This window comes from Somniosus microcephalus, chromosome 10 (genome assembly GCF_052327205.1).
Source record: "Somniosus microcephalus isolate GS21.2 chromosome 10, FLI_Smic_1.0, whole genome shotgun sequence".
Classification (NCBI taxonomy): domain Eukaryota; kingdom Metazoa; phylum Chordata; class Chondrichthyes; order Squaliformes; family Somniosidae; genus Somniosus; species Somniosus microcephalus.
The window spans coordinates 96,910,596-96,923,701 of record NC_140996.1 but is presented as its reverse complement, the minus strand read 5'-3'; positions in this window follow the sequence as shown (position 1 = coordinate 96,923,701).

Genomic DNA, 13,106 nt, shown 5'->3' with positions numbered 1-13,106 from the left:
ATTTTTGAAAAAAATAATGTTATTTTCTAACGGGGCTAAAAATAAACTTACCTTGCTTTAAAGTATTTAAAAATAATAAACCTGTGGAAAAAATGTTTTAATTTTAATTAATTCACCACTTACCTTGTAAAAAGCAGGCCTTACGCCTGCTTTTTACATTTCTAAATTCTGCAGGCTTACCTTCCCGGGAAAACCTGTAAAAAAAAACGAAGTTTGATGTGCACGCGCTACCTCTCCCGCGCATGCGTTCAGCCTCTGAACCCCTGCTTTCAGGGGAATGGAAGTGCCGGTTTCCCGCACATGCGCAGTGCATGCAGGAAACCGGCACTTCCATTGGGCCTACGGGTGAGTACCCCGTGCGTACGCACCCCTGGAGACCCGAATTTCTGGGTCTATATCTCTTGCCAGCTGGACCCACACAGCCTTGGTTTCTTTGGGAAGCCTCTTCCTCCCAGATGAGGGGAAGAGCACCTCCCTGCTAGCTCTCATCCCCTCAACCAGGATACCCAGCGCCTCATCCGAGAACCTCGGGGAGGCCCTTGCCATTCTTCAATGAGATAAAAGTTTGGAGGTGGTGCAGCATCGACCAAAAACCAGTGGAATGAGCCAAGGCAGCAAGCAGCCCTTAAATGAAGCTGGATAAGTGATGTCAGCAGAGGCGAGTTTCAGTCCCAAAAGACTAATTGGCCCAGTGGAACCTGCACCTCTGAAATTAACTGGCCAATTAGGGGAAAATCACAAATTTTTCCCACCTGACAGTGGAGGCGTGTTTGGAACCCACCCAAACCGAAACCCGCCTCCAACAGCTTCCAATGGGAAAATCGCCCCCACTATGCACGCAGTCAGACAGCTAAAGGCTATGAGAAGGATGGAAGAACAGTCAAGTCAAGCAAGGCAACCTGTTGAAATAGGGTAGTAAAGCATGGTCATAATTTTTATATTATTAGAAAAAGACAAATTTTATTGATGAAAGTAAGTGAATTTGATCATAATTGATGGGAAATAAAGCAGCTTAACAATTCGTATCAAGTCTTGTCTCACCAAATGTTAGCTCAGCTTGCCTTCGAAGAGATTGAAGAAATCCATGTGCAGAAGACTGGGATAGTTGATTCAGGTCACAAGGGGCTACTATAGTTACAACCTGGGTCATGCTTTATACAGGTAGATACAGGGCCGTGTGAGTCAACTCCGCTAAAAGTAAGATGTGCAGACAGCTGATGGGAATGTCTGATAGCAGTGAACCTCAGAAGGTATCTATCACAGATCCAAATTCATAACAATATGCTAAAATAAAGAGAACATATGCTTTTAAAAAGAAACACACTTTCTTTGGTAGTATGTAAGAAAAAAGTTCTAGTGATAGCATAGCCATCTATCTAGACAGCATGTGTAAAACCCATTAATTATTGCTGTAAGAGCTTGATTTGAAATATGTTATCAATGCTAATATCTTTGTAACTGATGAAGGATAGGAAGGGAAGCATTAATAGGATCTTACTTAATCATTAGAGGATGCTTTGATAGTCCTTTCCTCACTGAATAAAGCCAACATAATTACTGCTCTATGTCCTGTTAAGAGGTATAACTGTAGGAGAACATCAAAAGAAAACTTATGGCTTTTAATGGAGTGAGTCTTTGGCTCATTGGTAGCACTCTCGTGTCTGAGTCAGAGGGGGTAGGGCTCAAACCCCGCTCCAGCCTGTCCTGGCAGCTCTGGTTGAATTCTATGTTGGCATCCAGTGAGATACTCATGTCCAGTTGGTTCGGTTGGTGTGGGTGAGCCCCTCCATTGTCGTATGGGTTCTGGGAGCCCATAAACTCCTCCCACCATATTGGACTAACCACCCTAGCAGCTGGTATAAAGATGGTTATGGCCATGGAAGGAGCATTCACATTGTGGCCTATCAGATTGTTAATCATCTTGCAAATCCTTCCACTACTTCACATTGTTTTCCAAAGAAAGAGTATGAAGATACAAAAGCAATGACAAAAGCATAATGGGCTGGATTTTGCTGTAGAAATAATGGTGAGGCTAACAGCGCTCACCATTATTAAAGTGTAAATTGGACAGCGACTTCCAGCAACCGCACATGCACAGTAAAACGCGGAAATACGAAAGTTGCAGTCCGAGTTGTCCTGCTCCTCCAGGAGCTTCGCTATATGACTCTATATCGGTATCTTGCTGAGAGACCTATCACAGAAACACTTGGAACGGTGTGAAGTTGCTGTACTTACGTGATAGAGACCCACTAAGCATGCCAGAAACAGTTAGGGCTTATCCATTCCAATGTAAGTCAATTTTTAACAGTGTGATAAGCAATGTTCCTTTTAAGCTGCGTAGGCGCTCACCGGCTTTTAAATACGAAAAACTGCGCATGTGCGGTATTTTGAATGGGCTGCAAAAAAAAATGAAAGGGAACATTGGTGATAAGTCTTAATTACTCTCTGGCACTGAAAATTAACTTTTAGAAGTGTGGAGTCTCATTCCTTCAGCTTTTAATTATTGTTGGAGATTTTTTTTTAATTAAAAAACATGGAGAAAGGTTTTACTTTTTCCTGTTTCTTTTATCTCTCTCTCTTAATCCCATCTTTCTTTCCCTCTCTTTATTTTGTTTTCTGTACCTGTTTTAGCATGGAATTAAATATTCTAACAGGCACTTCCTGGTTCAGACTCTGCGCTGCTCAGTAATGATTCTTCAATCTGATTGGTTAAGGAAACACACAGTTGCTTGTCCTGCTCACACAGATCCTAGATACCCTGTAGAGGGCGCCGCACCATTTTGACTCTCTAATTACAGTAAGTTCAAGTGCAAAATCCCATAGAAAGTCTGTGGGCAAGTGCAAGTGTAATAAACGACTGGCACTATTCATTCACCACTGAGAGCAAAATCCAACCTAATGTGTTCAGCTAAGTTGGGAAAACAAAACGGCTGAGATGGGAGGTAGTTAAAGTGCCAATAAGCTAACTTTGATGTTCTTTCCTCATAGTCTATATAATCAACAATTCAATAGTTTTCTGGGCAATTGTAAAACACATCACGCCCATTGTATTGGAAAGTCTTATATCTTTTTCCTGACTATAAACAGAAAGATAAAACTGAGAGGCAGTCAGTTTTTGTTTGAAGGAGAATGTTGTGATGCACACAGGCAGTAACAGGCTGTGAGAAGGATGAAATGCAGGAGCGAGGAACTAGAAAATTAGTTTAAGTCAAGCAAGACAACCCACTGATGTGACGCAGCATAGCGTATTCATTATTTTTTATTATTCAAAGACCCATTGTACTGGTTGAACTAAGTGAATCTGATCATAGCTGTTGTTCTGAATGTTCACTCATTGTGAAATAAAGCAGTTGAATGATTTGAATCAAACCTCTTCTTGCCAAGTGTTTGCCTGGTACAGCTTCAGAGAGATTGGTAAAGTACACAAGCAAAAGATACATATATCCGGTCCAAGTCACAGGGAGTATTATTGTTACATCCCTGGGTTACACTATTGTGCAAGTAGATATAGGGCAGTGTGAGTCAACTCCCATAAAAGTAAGATACTCAGACTGCTTGCAGGAGTGACTGACACCACTGAACCTGACTCTACAGCAGACTCAAATTTGTAACACTGCCCTACGTAAGGTATAGCACAGCCAGATGCAGAGAAAAGTTCCACTCTACTCTTCCCCAACAATGTGCCTCAGTTGCAACCTCAGAAGAACACCCACCCCCCGCCACCCCTCCCATTGTATTAGGGATCTGAGCGGTGCGGTGGGTTCAACATAGATCTTCCACTTCTAGGACCGGTAATAGGAGCAATAGCATAGTGGTTATGTTATTGAACTAGTAATCCAGAGGCCTGTACTAATGATCCGGAGATGTGCGTTCATAATCCCAACACAACAGCTGGGGAATTTAAATTCAGTTAATTAAATAAATCTGGAATAAAAAGTTAGTATCAGTAATGGTAACCATAAAGCTATCGGATTGTCGTAAAAACCCACCTGGTTCACTAATGTCCTTTAGGGAAGTAAATCTGCCACCCTTACCTGGTCTGGCCTATATGTGATTCCAGACCCACAGCAATGTGGTTGACTCTTAACTGCCTTCTGAAATGGCCTAACAAGTCATCAGTTGTAAAAAAAAACTGCTATGAAAAACAATAAGAATAAAACTGGATAGACCACCCGGCATCGACCTCGGCACTGGCTACGGACACGACAACGGCACACCCAGCCCAGTCAATCCTGCAAAGTCCTCCTCACCAACATCTGGGAACTTGTGCCAAAATTGGGAGACCTGTCCCACAGACTAGTCAAGCAACAGCCTGACATAATCATACTCATAGAATCATACCTTTCAGCCAATGTCCATCCCTAGGTATGTTCTGTCCCACAGGCAGCTGCAACACAGGACTACATGCATGCTAAAAAGTGGAAGCAGCATGCTATAGACAGAGCTAAGTGATCCCACAATCAATGGATCAGATCAAAGCTCTGCAATCCTGCCACATCCAGTCGTAAATGGTGGTGAACAATTAAACAACTAATGGGAGGAGGAGGCTCCATGAATATCCCCATCCTCAATGATGGTGGAGCCCAGCTCATGAATATAAAAGACAAAGCTGAAACGTTTGCAACCATCTTCAGCCAGAAGTGTCGAGTGGATGATCCACCTCGGCCTCCTCCTAAGGTCCCCACCACCACAGAAGCCAGTCTTCAGCCAATTCGATTCATTCCACGTGATATCAAGAAAAGGCTGAGTGCACTGGATACAACAAAGGCTGTGGGTCCCGACAACATCCCGGCTGTTGTGCTGAAGACTTGTGCTCCAGAACTAGCCATGCTCCTAGCCAAGTTATTCTAATACAACTATCCAACATTGTGGAAAACTGCCCAAATATGTTCTGTCTGCTAAAAGCAGGACAAATCCAATCCAGCCAATTACCGCCCTATCAGTCTACTCTCAATCATCAGCAAAGTGATGGAAGGTGTCATCGACAGTGCTATCAAGCGGCACTTAATCACCAATAACCTGCTCACTGATTCACAGTTTGGGTTCTGCCAGAATCAGTCGGCTCCAGACCTCATTACAGACTTGGTCCAAACATGGACAGAAGAGCTGAATTCCAGAGGTGAGGTGAGAGTGACTGCCCTTGACATCTAGGCAGCATTTGATCAAGCATGGCATCAAGGAGCCCCAGTAAAACTGAAGTCAATGGGAATCGAGTGGGGGGGTGGAATTCTCCACTGGCTGGTATTACGTCCGTGAATGATTGAGACACGGACAGCAGGAGTTGAACAAAACACGTCTTTACTGATGGAAGTCAATAGTGAAACTGAAAACAACAGAGGCTCACTAGCGCCTTTTATACAGGGGTGGTCACTGCCGGTACTGCAGTCTGAGACCAGTTATTCTCTTAAAGGTACATACACAACAATTCCTCCCCTTTTAGATAAACAGTACATAACATTCATTTAACAACTAAATGATAACTAATTACAATCACAATTACGGTTGCTAGATACATTGCTTAAGGTTAAGCAATTATAAGTTCAGTCTTTGAGGAGGCTTCCTGATTCTGTCTGGATAACGCCTCTTTGGGGTATCAGGTTCTTCTGGCAATGTTGAGTCGGGATCAATGTCGTTGTTTGGTTCATCTGCTTCCAATATTACCAGTTCTGCGGTAGCTGCAATTGGAACGTCGATTTCATTACCAGGTGTATCAGATCGTGGTGTGGAGTTGACGTTTTCCAGTGACTCTAGAATCTGGTCAGCATGGCGTTTTACAATGCTCTCCCCAACGTCCACGGTATACATGAGAGGTCCTTGTCGTGTACAAATCGTTCCTGGCTGCCATTTCTCAGTGCGGTAGTCCCGGGCCAAAACTGGTTGACCTATCTTACAACTCCTGGTCGACCTTTCATTCATATTCTGAAACTGCCTGTTCTCCACATCTCTTCGGACGTTTGGCTTAACCAAATCCAAGCGGCATCGTAGTCTTCAATTGAAGAACATCATGGCTGGAGTTTGGTTGGTAACCGCATGTGTCGCATTCCGGTAGGCAAACAAGAAGTTGTCCACCTTGTGTTGTAGGGGTATATCTTCATTACACATTGCCTTGATAGCCTTCTTGAATGTTTGGACAAACCTCTCGGCCAATCCATTAGTGGCTGGATGATATGGGGCAGATGTGTAATGCTTAACACCATTGTTCTTTAAGAATCTCCGGAACTCTTCAGACACAAACTGTGGTCCATTGTCAGAGCAAATCTGTTCAGGCAGCCCATTCCTGGTGAGTATGGTTCGTAAAACTGTGATAGTTTTTTCTGTGGTGGTTGAGGACATTTTTATTACCTCTGGCCACTTTGAATGTGCATCCACCGCAATTAAAAACATCGAGTCCATGAAGGGACCAGCAAAATCAATGTGCACCCTTTGCCATGGAGATGAGGGCCACTCCCATGGATGCAGAGGAGCTTGTGGTGGGGCGTTTTGGACCTTCTGGCATCCTGCACAGCTCTTGGTCATCTCTTCAATTTCTCTATCGATTCCCGGCCACCACACAAACGCTCTGCCTAAGTTCTTCATTTTTACCCCACCCAGATGACCCTCATGAAGCTCATTGAGCACTCTATCCGTCAACTTAGGTGGAATTATTACTCTGGATCCACACATCAAGGTTCCTCTGCACACTGACAGCTGTTCTCTTCTCGGCGAAAATGCTAGCAGCAGTGGTTCGCCATGTGCTGGCCATCCCTTCACCGTTAAATCATAGACCCGTGATAGTGTTGGGTCATTCCGTGTTTCCTTTTCTATGTTTGCATTCGTCACAGGAAGACATTCGACTATGGTCGAGTGGAATAACTCCATTGGATCCACTGCAAGGTCTTCTTCTTCCACCGTCGGCAATGGTAGGCGCGACAATCCATCAGCATTCCCATGCTGTTTAGTTCCTTTGTACTCGATGTCATATTGGTGTGCCCCTAGGAAAAGAGACCACCTCTGCAGCCGTTGTGCCGTCATTATCGGTACGCCCTTCTGAGGGTTGAAAATGGAGACAAGAGGTTGATGATCGGTTAGTAGAGTAAATTTTTGACCGTGCAGGTAGTGATTGAACTTCTTCACCCCCCACAGTAGGCTGAGGGCCTCTCTGTCAATCTGGGCGTAGTTAAGCTCGGCAGAAGTTAACGAGCGTGACGCAAAAGCTATCGGCCTCTCTAAACCATCAAGGAATTTATGTGACAGTACCGCCCCAATGCCGTAGGGAGATGCATCACACGCCAGTCTGATCGGCAGTGCTGGGTTGTAGTGAGCCAATACTTCCCTTGAAGTGATTAAGTCCTTACTCTTCTGAAAGGCCCACTTACAGTCATTGCTCCATTTCCATGCTACCCCCATTCGTAGCAGGGCGTTCTGTGGGTGCAGAATTGTCGACAAATTCGGCAAAGACTTATGGTAGTAATTCACCAATCCGAGGAATGACCTCAGTTGCGACACATTTTCAGGCGCTGGGGCCTTAACAACCGCTTCAATTTTGTCAGGGGACTTATGTAACCCCTCTTCATCAATCACGTGGCCACAATACGATATCTGTTTCTTAAAAAATTCGCACTTGGGGCGGTTGGCTCGCAGCCCATGTTCCCGTAGTCTAGTGAGCACCTGTTCTAGGTTGTTAAGGTGTTCACTGTCATCTTCACCTGTCACAAGGATGTCGTCCAAGTAACACTGAGTCCCTGGAATCCTTTGCAGGACTTGTTCCATCGCTCTTTGCCATATCGCCGGAGCCGATGCTACTCCGAATACCAATCGATGATACTGGTAAAGACCTTTGTGAGTGTTTATCGTGAGATACTTCCTAGAGGGCTCTTCAACCTCCATCTGCAAATATGCTTGTGCTAGGTCAATTTTTGTAAAACGCTTCCCTCCAGACAGTGAGGCGAAGATGTCTTCTATCCTTGGAAGAGGATATTGTACTGTGTGAAGGATTGGGTTCACCGTCACCTTGAAATCCCCACAGATGCGAATCTTCCCTGGCTCCCCGGACTTATTGCTTAACGTTTTCTGCATGACAGGAACGATGGGTGTCGCCCACTCGCTCCAGTCGACCTTAGACAACATGCCTGCATTCTCCAGATTCTCCAGTTCTGCCTCGACGGCTGGGCAAATTGCATATGGTACCGGTCTTGCTTTGAAAAACTTGGGAACTGCATTCTCTTCTATTTTTTCGAGGCGGTTACGCCTTTAAGCGTGCCCAGTTCTTGTTGAAATACCTCTTTGGCGTTAGCTAAGATTGTTGACAATCGTCCAGGAGTGACATCTTCATCTTTTTTACCGTCCACCGTCATTGCATGAATGGAGTGCCAATCTAAGTTTATCTTCCTGATCCATTCCCGTCCCAATAACGGTGGTCCACCATTTGGTAGTATGTAGAGATACAATTTCCGTATTTTCTTGCCATTGTATTCGACAGGCACCCTTATTTTTCCTCTGGGGTATACTTTTTGCCCCGTATATGTCGTCAAGACGATGGACGTCTCTCTCAAGGGTATGTGTGAAAATAGCCGCTCGTAGTCTCGTCGATTCATGACGGTTAGCGCTGATCCTGTATCCAATTCCATTTTAACTTGGGACCCTGCTATCGTGAGGGTGACCCAAATGGTTTGGTGATCCTCTTTTGCGATTACATTGTGAAGTTTGAGACAGCTTAGTCTCCTGTTCCCGGATTCACTATCGCTCATCTGGTCTTCGGAACTACTGTCCGCCATATTTTGTACTTTCTTGTACGGTTCCTTAGTAGCCTTTTTGTTGTCGCTGGTCTTCTTCCCAGACCTGCAAACTTGTGCAATGTGTCCCATCTTCCCGCATTGCCTGCATATTTTGTCTTTGGACCAGCAGTCCTTCTGGTCATGGTTAGTTCTGCCGCAGCAATAACATTTTGCAAATCCCCGTGTCATTTCGTGGGTGCCGTATTCCTGTGGTTTTTGTTGAATTTCTGCAGCTCCCCTGGCTGCTGCTTCATACGATACTGCCACGCTGAAAGCCTTATCTAGCGTCAGCTCTTTCTCTGAGAGTAACTTCTTCTGTGTTCCTTCACTCAGGAGTCCACAGACAAATTTGTCCCGTAGGGTATCTGCCAGTCCTGCTCCGAACTGGCAGTGCTTTGATAGCTTGCGTAGTTCCGTAAGGTACTCAGCATTGCTCTCATCTTTATGCTGAGTTCTCCTGTGGAATTTAAATCTTTCTGCTATCAACAGCGGTGCAGGGTTTAGGTGTTCCTGTAGGACAGCAACAATTTCGTTAAAACTCTTCGCCTTCGGTTTGGCTGGAGTAATCAGGTCCCGCAATAGGCCATACGTTTTAGCGCCCATTAAGTTTAGCAATATCGATGCCTTTTTCTCCTCCGCTATTTCGTTTGCCTCGAAATATACCTCAACTCTTTCCACATACGTGGTCCAGTCCTCTATTGTATTATCAAAAGCAGTGATACAGCCAGTCTTCGGCATCTTGCAAATCTAAAATGGTGCCTCCCGCGCTTTGCCTTCTTCCCCGATTTAACAAAATGGCGCCTCCCGCGCTTTGCCTTCTTCCCCGCTGTTGTTAGCGCTGCTTTCCGCGGTTCCCATTGCAACCTGCAGCTCCTCGCGGTTTCTTGCGCGTTTAATATTTCTTTTTTTTTAAATTATTTTCCCGTCGTGGAACAACCCTGTGGGACTCTTGCCTCCCTCTTCGCGGGTCTATACGCAGCCCGGCTTCGTAGCACCGGCCGCGCCCTGTGTGCTCCACCCTCTCTCTCTCTTCTTCCCGACAAGGCTGCTCGGCCCGGTTGCAAACCACCCGCTCGAGTTCGCGACCGCCGCAGCCCAGGAAGGATCAGTGCACTACCTGCCTCCAGCCCGATTAGCTGAAGCACCATCGACAGGAACCAGGCCCCACTTCCGACAGCTTCTCCAGCAATCTTCAACTCCGCAACACAGGGGCGGATGCCCACGGTCGACGCCCGTTTCTACTGCCTCTTACTTTCTTTTCTTTCTGGCCTCGACCTCTGCTCACTTCGCTGTAGGAATGGATCCCAGGAGGTGGTGCAGACTGTAGGTAGGTTCGTATCTGCTCGTCGCCAGTATTACGTCCGTGAATGATTGAGACATGGACAGCAGGAGTTGAACAAAACACGTCTTTACTGATGGAAGTCAATAGTGAAACTGAAAACAAAAGAGGCTCACTAGCGCCTTTTATACAGGGGTGGTCACTGTCAGTACTGCAGTCTGAGGCCAGTTATTCTCTTAAAGGTACATACACAACAGCTGGAGTCATACTTAGCACAAAGGAAGATGGTTGTGATGGTTGCAGGTCAATCATCACAGCCCCAGGACCTCGTTGCAGGAGTTCCTCAGGGCAGTGTCCTAGGCCCAACCATCTTCAGCTGCGTTATCAATGACCTTCCCTCCATCGTAAGGTCAGAAGTGGGGATGTTCACTGATGACTGCACAGTGTTCAGTGCCATTCGCAACTCCTCAGATAATTAAGCAGTCCGTGCCCGCATGCAGCAAGACCTGGATGACGTTCAGGCTTGGGCTGATAAGTGGCAGGTAACATTCGCACCACACAAGTGCCAGGCAATGACTATCTCCAAAAAAAATGAGCATCTAACTCCGCCCCTTGACATTCAATGGCATTACTATCGCCAAATCCCTCACCATCAATATCCTGGGGATCACCATTGACCAGAAACTTAACTGGACCAGCCACATAAATACTGTGGTAACAACAGCAGGTCAGATGCTGGGTATTCTGCGGTGAGTGTCTCACTTCCTGACTCCCCAAAGCCTTTCCACCATCTACAAGGCACAAGTAAGGAGTGTGATGGAATACTCTCCACTTGCCTGGTTGAGTGCAACTCCAACAACACTCAAGAAGCTCAACACCATCCAGGACAAAGCAGCCCGCTTGATTGGCACCCCATCCACCACCGTAAACATTCACTCCTTCCACCACCGGCACACCGTGGCTATAGTGTGTACCATCTACAAGCTGCACTGCAGCAACTCACCAAGGCTTCTTCGCAGCACCTCCCAAACCGTGACCTCTACCACCTAGAAGGGCAAAGGCAGCAGGAGCATGGGAATACCACCACCTCCAAGTTCCCCTCCAAGTCACACACCATCCTGACTTGGAAGTATATCGCTGTTCTTTCATCGTCGCTGGGTCAAAATCCTGGAACTCCCTCCCTAACAGCACTGTGGGAATACCCTCACCACACGGACAGCAATGGTTCAAGATGTAGCTTTCAAAAGCTCTTACAATAATAATTTGCCCGTGACTACACAAACCACTCTGGGTCCAGGTATATTGTGTATCAGTAAAACAGTCCATGACTACTCAAACCACTCTGGGTACAGGTATATTGTGTATCAGTAAAAAAGTCCGTGACTACACAAACATCCAGTACAAAGAAGTAATACTTAACAAGAAGATAGTCCCAGTCTGTTCAGTAAACCCTGGCGTTCCTTCCGAGTGACTCTTTATTCTCTTGCTGTGTTCTGTTGACTGAAGCTTCTCATCTTCTGGTTTTGTGCTGCCTTCAGTGTTCAATAGCTGTTCCTTTATACCTTGTTTTTCCTTCAAAATACATAGCAACTTGCAGCTGCTTGGGCTATCTCACCATTCTGACCTTCACAAGTGCGGTCTATGATTCCCTCCCCTGTTCTGCTGTGAACTTTACAGAACATCCTTGAGGTGTTTTCTAAACAGTTTGGCCTAGAAATTCAGTGGCCTGCGCCACCAGTTTTTGCCCAAAGAGGGCTTTTGCGCCACTGTGCAAACCTACCGCGATATTTAGCGGGGCGCTAATGGCGGCGTTAGCCAGTAGCGCTGCGCCGCCACCGATGACGTCATCGGTGTGCACAGCACCCCGCTATCGCCCCGCTGGCCATATTTGGTTGCTGCCGCCTCCCCCGCGCCGGCCGCAAACAGCGACCAGTACACGGGGCCTACCTGTGCCGGTAGTGGGGCGAGTTAAGGTGGAGGTGCAGCCGGCTGCTTTTTCGGCGGCCGCCTGCCCGCACCTCCTTCCCCGGCCTCCTACACACTCCCCCCCCCCGCGGCATTGCCGGCTGTTTCCAGAGAGCCCGGCACTTCTCCTTGGTGCCAGGCTCATTTGCCGGCACTCGCGAGCGGGGATCGCGCTGTTGCAGGCACCTCCCCCTTAAGAATGAGAGGAAGGCCTGCAGTACCGCAGGCTGCCGCACTGCAGCGGGTGGCGCTGCGGCACGTTACACGCCGATATTCAGTTTCAGCGCCCCAAGCGGGGCGCCGAAACCCTTGTTTAGCGGCTGGCTTCCACTTGGGGCGCTGAAACTGAATTTCCCGCTGGCGCAAGTGGCTCCGTGCGCAGCGGTAATTCCGGCGCCCAGGTGAGCTGGGCGCCCCTAACTGAATTTCTAGGCCTTTGTCTATTCTGCAGCTTCTTAAATGAAGGCTGTCTCCAACTTCTATCTCTTTTGCATAACATTACCAAATGCCATGCCTCCTACTATCTCTGGGTTTACTTAACACCACATTCCATTACTTCAGTAATTTATAACAGAGGTTTTTAGTCAGGCTGGCATAATTTCCCATCCTGCTTTGGTCTCAGCCATTCGCCATTTTATGCAGGCTTTTTACGTTTTTAACATGCAATTTCACATATTATAGTTATATAAAAATGGTTATAGAATCTTAATAATGTTTACTAAATCCTACAGGTATTCTCTATCCTACAAAGAAGGCGGCTCACCACCACCTTCTCAAGGGTGACTAGGGATGGACAATAAATGCTGGCATTGCCAGCAACGCCCACATCACATGATCGAATTTTTAAAAAACCTTTGTACAAAGCCTACGTCTTCTCTGCTTGCTGGCTGGCTCTAGAGGTGAACAAGTGCTGGCAGCGCACCTAATTAATAGTAATGAGGCCCGAGGACCAATTTTGGGCCAGTCTCAGGACTCCTGGTTTGGACGCATCGCTGGTGTCTGGACAACGATGACTTTTTTACCCCTATTATCGTTTACAGTTTCAGTGCATGAAGTTCATTTGGAATCATAAATATTCCTGTTGCTGGTGACTTGTTTTTTAAATATAA